The sequence below is a fragment of the Lissotriton vulgaris genome, chromosome 8 (assembly GCF_964263255.1).
Source record: "Lissotriton vulgaris chromosome 8, aLisVul1.2, whole genome shotgun sequence".
NCBI lineage: Eukaryota > Metazoa > Chordata > Amphibia > Caudata > Salamandridae > Lissotriton > Lissotriton vulgaris.
This window is the reverse complement of record NC_141696.1, coordinates 91,472,296-91,478,368: the sequence shown is the minus strand read 5'-3', so window position 1 is coordinate 91,478,368 and position 6,073 is coordinate 91,472,296. Positions and strand designations below refer to the sequence as shown.

Here is a 6,073-nt window from a genome sequence, read left to right as displayed (position 1 = left end):
AGAAACAGAAAGAGGGGACGGAAAAGAAAAATGAAAAGAAAGAGTTATGCAAGTAATGTAAAACAAAGTATATGGTCAACCAACTCGTAGTGAATAAAATGCACCTATCAAACAATGTGGGCATTGTGTCTGTAGTGCACCAAGAAAAACAATCACTGCATGTTTTGATATATTTTATTTTACATTACTTGTGTAATTCTTTCTTTTTATCTTTCTTTTTCCTCCCCTCTTCTTGTCCTTCTGTTTCAAATTGTTTACTTGTAGCATCTTCGATGTAAGTATGTAAAACACTATACTAATGGGCAGGCTTTATAAATTGCTTTGGATTTTTTGTGGTGCATTTTCACACAAATATCATAGTGCATTCACTTACTTCATAAGTAAGTGTTTGTGTAGCACACCGTAATTGTTGTTTTACTTGTTTTTGCATTCAGTAATATTCTATACCAGCTACCGCTGCTTATGAAAACAATGAATCTCATGCATTGTAATTTAAACACTTTTGGATGCAGTATAATGCACCTGAAAGCATTATGGCAGGTGACAAATGCTACTCTCTCCTGAACCAAGATGTGAGTGACACTTTCTCAAATCAGTGGCTGAAGATGGACTGATCCATTAAGCTAATGACTGAAGGGGGTACCCCTTAAACCCACTGTCTTTGTACTGAATTGCCTTTGGTAAACATGTCTGAGCTGCAGGAGAAACCATGTTTAAACACAATATTGTTGTCTATAATGTGTCTATTGATTTGCTCGAATTAAAGTTTTTTTAACGATTCACCACTTTTAGTAAACTGGGCTACTAGACAGCAAGAGCAACTGCAGTTCCGGATGGATGTACAATGGTAGAGCTATCTTTGTACTGAATGAGATTACATTTAAGATAACAAATCAGTGAATTTGACCTAGTTTGTTCATTTACTTCTGCACAGGTGTGTGGTCAAGTATCGGCAATTTCATAATAAGGAAAGTTAAGAGCAAGGACAGAAGTTTAAAACTCTGGGGCATATTCACAAGGAGCTATCGATGAATCAACAGCACTTTATCGCTGCCAAAGTTGTGATAAATTTATCCCACCATTCACAAGCTGGTGCTAACAGCCCACAGCACCACTTTTCCAGCGATAGCAGCCGCTAAAAACATCGCCACAGAGGACCCCCGCAACTATAGCTAATGAGATGCATAGTACGCGTTCCCGTGACAAAAGCCAAGACAATACCACACCTCAACATTCACAACAACCAGACAGATTGGCGATAAGAACACAAAACACGCAATAAGGTGCGTTAGCAGCAGGAATTTTACACCTGCCCTGACCTGGTGTAAAGTCGGACGGCAGCCTGCACCACAATAGGGAGGTCACCCAGAGCCTCACCAGAAGAACAACAGATGCCATGGAGCTACTGATTATGCCCACCGGACACCATAGAGGGCCACAACACCCACCCCCACCACACCGAGGACCCATCCCCCCATGGGTCCCACGCAGGCAAAGACATACTACTCCAGCTACACCTAAACATGTACCAAATAATCTGCCTGATGTCGCACAATCACAACTGGTGACATGCATGTGTCGGCGATGAAATGACCATGACACATTCACTATGTAAGCAAACAATTAAACTTTATTGAAACAACACAGAAATCACATTAAGACACATGGCGGATCCCCTCAACACATTACTCAGGTCACAGCCAGCAAGACAAAAAACATGATGAGAAGGAGTGTCCTGCGCACATCATAGGAAAGAGAGAGAGCGAAGGAGAGAGAGAGAAGAAGAGAGGGGGGAGCGAGAGAGAGAAGAAGAGAGGGGGAGAGAGAGAGAGAAGAAGAGAAGGGGAGAGAGAGAGAGAGAAAATGAGAGGGGGAGGGACCCTGTGCACCCAGGCCACACTGCTCACCTGCTGCCACCGGTATGTCTTCAACCACTTTCCGGTACATAGAGCAGCACACCAGATCCCACATCTGAGACAGCGCTGCCATCTTAAACTGAGTCCAGAGCCATAACTGGCACAGTACACACACTTGCACAAGACAACATCGCCTGTCCCCCCATGCACACCCAGGCAGAGGCATCCAAGCCCCTCCCGCCGACCATCAGAACATGCCCGCCCATGCACACACAGGCCTCACTGTTTACCTTCCGCCACTGGCGTGTAGACTGCAGGTCCCACCACGTGCCGCTGCAAGCCACAAGGCCGGGGCCCACGACATGGCAACCTCCGCACCTTGCATCCACGCTGCGCTGGCCACCAGTAACACGTCTGGTGCTGGAACCATATTACACCATGGCATGGTATGAACCAGTGCACCCGGCAACATCACAGCCTGCACAGCTGCTCAGTCCAATGGGTGCCACTACCTCTGTGACCCTGGAAGTGGCCAGCATTGCGGTAGGCCCGAACAGGACGCTGGTGTGGCCTACACTGCGGTCCAGCAAGGCACGCCAACCCTGGGCAGTCCGGACCGCCAGGACGGGCCATCATCCCAGGCTGCACACCTGCTCAGCAGCTCAAGGTGCCGATGACTCAGTGCACCCTAAGTCACCATCCAGTGAAGGGGTGCCTGTGCCGGCCGCAATGCAGCGTCTGCCACAAACCCTGTCCAACCCCAGTCAGCGTCCCATGGCGGGGTGCCTGTGCCGGCTGCACCACAGCGACTGCCACAAACCCTGTCCAACCCCAGTTCGTGCCACGTGGTGGTAGGCCCATGCAGGCTGCAACTCAGTGCAGTGGCGTCACTAGGGTTGGTGTCACCCGGTGCGGGTAACTCATGGTGTCACCCCCTCATGACTTACCGCATGGACCTCCTCCATTCCGAGTCCGCCAGTGGACACAGATGGCAAATAAGGGGACCATACAGAATCCTTAGTAACGTTTGTAAATTTAGGTCCTATATTTACAAGGGCCATAGAAGAAAAATGTAATTCAACAAGGTCGGAGGTAAAAGATTGTAAGAAGTTCAGAACTAAGAATGACATAGAAAATATGTTACTGTCTTTTTTATTTTTATTTCAACATTAAACTTTAAATTTTACTGTTACAGGAGATAAGGTTGTAACCATTCTGCATTGGTTTTGCACAATTAGCAACTGCCATATTAGTATGCAACAGTACAAATTACAATGTCACATTAAATCTAGACTAATCAGAATTTTCCTTTCCTGGCCTTTAAAGCTGCAAACTTGTTAATTACTTCATCAAAATCAACTCCTTTCGCCAAATCACTTTCAATTGACAAGATTGCAAGATCAGAAAGCCTTGACTGTCTCATGGTAGATCGCAAATAGTTCTTTATCAACTTCAGCTTTGAAAAACTCCTCTCACATGAAGCCACAGCCACACAGATCGTAAGAAATAGTTGTAGGCTCAATGAGAAATATGGGAGAGATTCTAGGAAGTCCCATTCTGCTATGAATTTCAAAACGTCCAATACTGACCAGTCTTTGGCTTCTCCGAGATCAATCTCTGCTGCCTTCAGGTGCCTTCTCAGCCTTGGTATTTCTAATAAAAGCTCTCCCTCGGAAAACTCATCATAGAAAGTGGTCAATTTTGGAATGGACACCAGAAACTCTTCTTCAATGGCAGATATCAAACTCTTGGCTTGAACAGCCTCAAACATGGCTGCTACTTCATTGATGGCTCTTGATCTGATCTGGAGTTCAGAATGGAAATGATCAATACACTCAAGCATCACCCTCTTGTTTTCCTCTTGCAGAGTTAGTCCAGCATCTCTTGTCTTCTCACCTGTCATCCTCTTCTTGAACCGGACTCTGCTCTCTACTGAAATTCCATTTTGGTCTGATTTTAAAAGCGCCTGTTCAATTGCCTTCTCCACTAGATGATTGCGCTGCTCGTCGTACAGAAAAAGTCTTAGCGTTGCTAGCTTTTTCACCACCTTGTCAAGAGTTAAGCCCTTAGTCTGAAGATACAGCTGTGTAAGATTAACTTCTTCAAGTACATCACACCAAAAGTAGAGGTAGCACAGAAACGTGAAATTGCAGACAGCAGGCAAAAGACCTCGGGCTGTACCTCTTGTGTCTAAATTTTCCTCTGGATCACATAGAGCTTCAATTGCTGCCACACATTCATCGAATTTTTCTTTCACTGCCTTTACTGCAGCATGATGAGCACTCCAGCGTGTTGTTGATAGTCTTTTCACTGAGACTCCAGTGTGGTCCATTAAAACATCCCATCGGTGAGTGGAAGGGGCAAAGAAGGAAAACATTGTCTCAAGAGTTCCAAAAAAAGTCACACACGAAGCATTTTCAGCAAAAGAGTGTTGGCCGCACAAGTTAAGCAAATGGTCCACACATCCTTTAAAAATAGCTTTCCTGTTCTTTCTTTTCAAAATGGCTTGTACACCCCCATGGATTCCAGCCATAGTGGCAGCATTATCCTAACCTTGAGCGCGGCACATCATAATGTCGAGTCCATCACTTTCCAGATTTTTAAGAATATCAGAACTGAGGTCAACAGCTTTTTTCCCCTTTAAAGGGAAAAATCCCAGAAACACTTCTCTTACTTCAACTTTCCTATTTTGGATTTTCACATATCTGATCACTTCGGACATTTGGTCAGTGTGTGATGTGTCAGGTGTGCTATCGAACATGATCCCAAAATACCTGGCAGATTTTATATCCATGACAAGCTTCTCATTCACATGATTTGCTAGGACATGTATGAACTCATTCTGAGTTTGTGATGCAAGATAAGATACTGATGCTTTGAGTTTGCATGTGCTTTGCTTTAATCTCATTAGGTGCTCTTTCAGCACTGGGTCATATTTAGAAAGTATCTCAACCATTTCAAGAAAGTTTCCTTCATTCAATGAAGATTCATCTTCATTGTGGCCTCAGAATGCCAGATTCTGCTTGTGATATTGAGCAACCTGTGCAAAATGTCGCGCCACTTTTTCTTCTCTGTGTCCATCAAAGCAATACTTTCAGCGTCAATTGTTTTGTGCAGTCTGAGTCCTGCTGCCAATGTTTTCCATTTTCCAAGGCAATGTAAGTGCTCTTCAGATCTCTCATGATGATGCACTTTCAGGCTCAGTTTCCACCACGTCTGAAATCCAGTCACAAATTTGGATGTCGTGTCTGTAGCATGATTAGCGGCAAAGAGTCGGCAGCAAAAACAATATAATTTGTCACTGACCAGTGAGTAAACCATCCATGATCGCAACACTTTTTCGCCATTTGTCATCACCTTGTAAAACCACTCTTTTGATAGCTGGCGAACATCTCCTTTTGCTTTTGGATCTTGCCTTGTCGCAATTCTGAAAGGGCCATCTTTGTTCTGGAAAGAAGCACTTCCTCTTTTGATGATTTCAACCCGCAAATGATCTGGAACTGGTATATTCCAAAAAGAAGCATCATCTAAAATATTCCAATTTTCGCCCTTAACCTCATTAACCGTCTCATTCATAGTATCATGGTCAGAGTCATTTTCAGTACTGTCTTCTGCTTCAAATTCATCCATTTGAATTTCCATTCCTTGTTTTCCTGCTTCATTTTCTTCTATTTCAACTCCTTCCAGGCCCGGACTGGCCGTTGAGGGCACCGGGCAATCCCCTGGGGCCGTTTTTGTTACAGGGCCGTTATGCTGCAAAAACGGCCCTGTAACAAAAACGGCCGAAAACCGGCCCTTTCACAGTGCGCGGTCGCACCTCTCCCCCCTCCCCTCTCCTCACGGAGGGGGCCGGCCGAGCACTTTGCCAGGGCCGGTTCTGGGTCCCAGTCCGGCCCTGACTCCTTCCTCTTCTGCAGAATGCATACTAGCATCAGAATCAGAATTATCAATTGGTGGCCGAGGATCTGTGTCTTTTGATGCACCCGCCTTACCCTGGCCATCATCTGGTCTCTTGACATATTGAAGCATGGATCCACGTTACATTGAGACAGATTCATTTTTTTTCTTTTTTTCTTTTTTTTGCTGGCATCCACTTGGCCTCTTTGATGTATGTATACCATGTGGCATGATTGATATAAAATATCCAAAATAAAGTGGGTTTTTAAGCACGTGTAGTGGGCGTGGGCTGATGAAACAGCGGGTCCAGTCAAATGTAG

At 44.9% G+C, this 6,073-nt stretch overlaps 1 pseudogene; it reads right to left on the bottom strand.

Annotated features, from left to right (window-relative positions):
• Positions 1–3,153: 3,153 nt before the first annotated feature.
• On the bottom strand, positions 3,154–5,498 carry LOC147693488 (zinc finger MYM-type protein 1-like; annotated as a pseudogene).
• Positions 5,499–6,073: the final 575 nt, after the last annotated feature.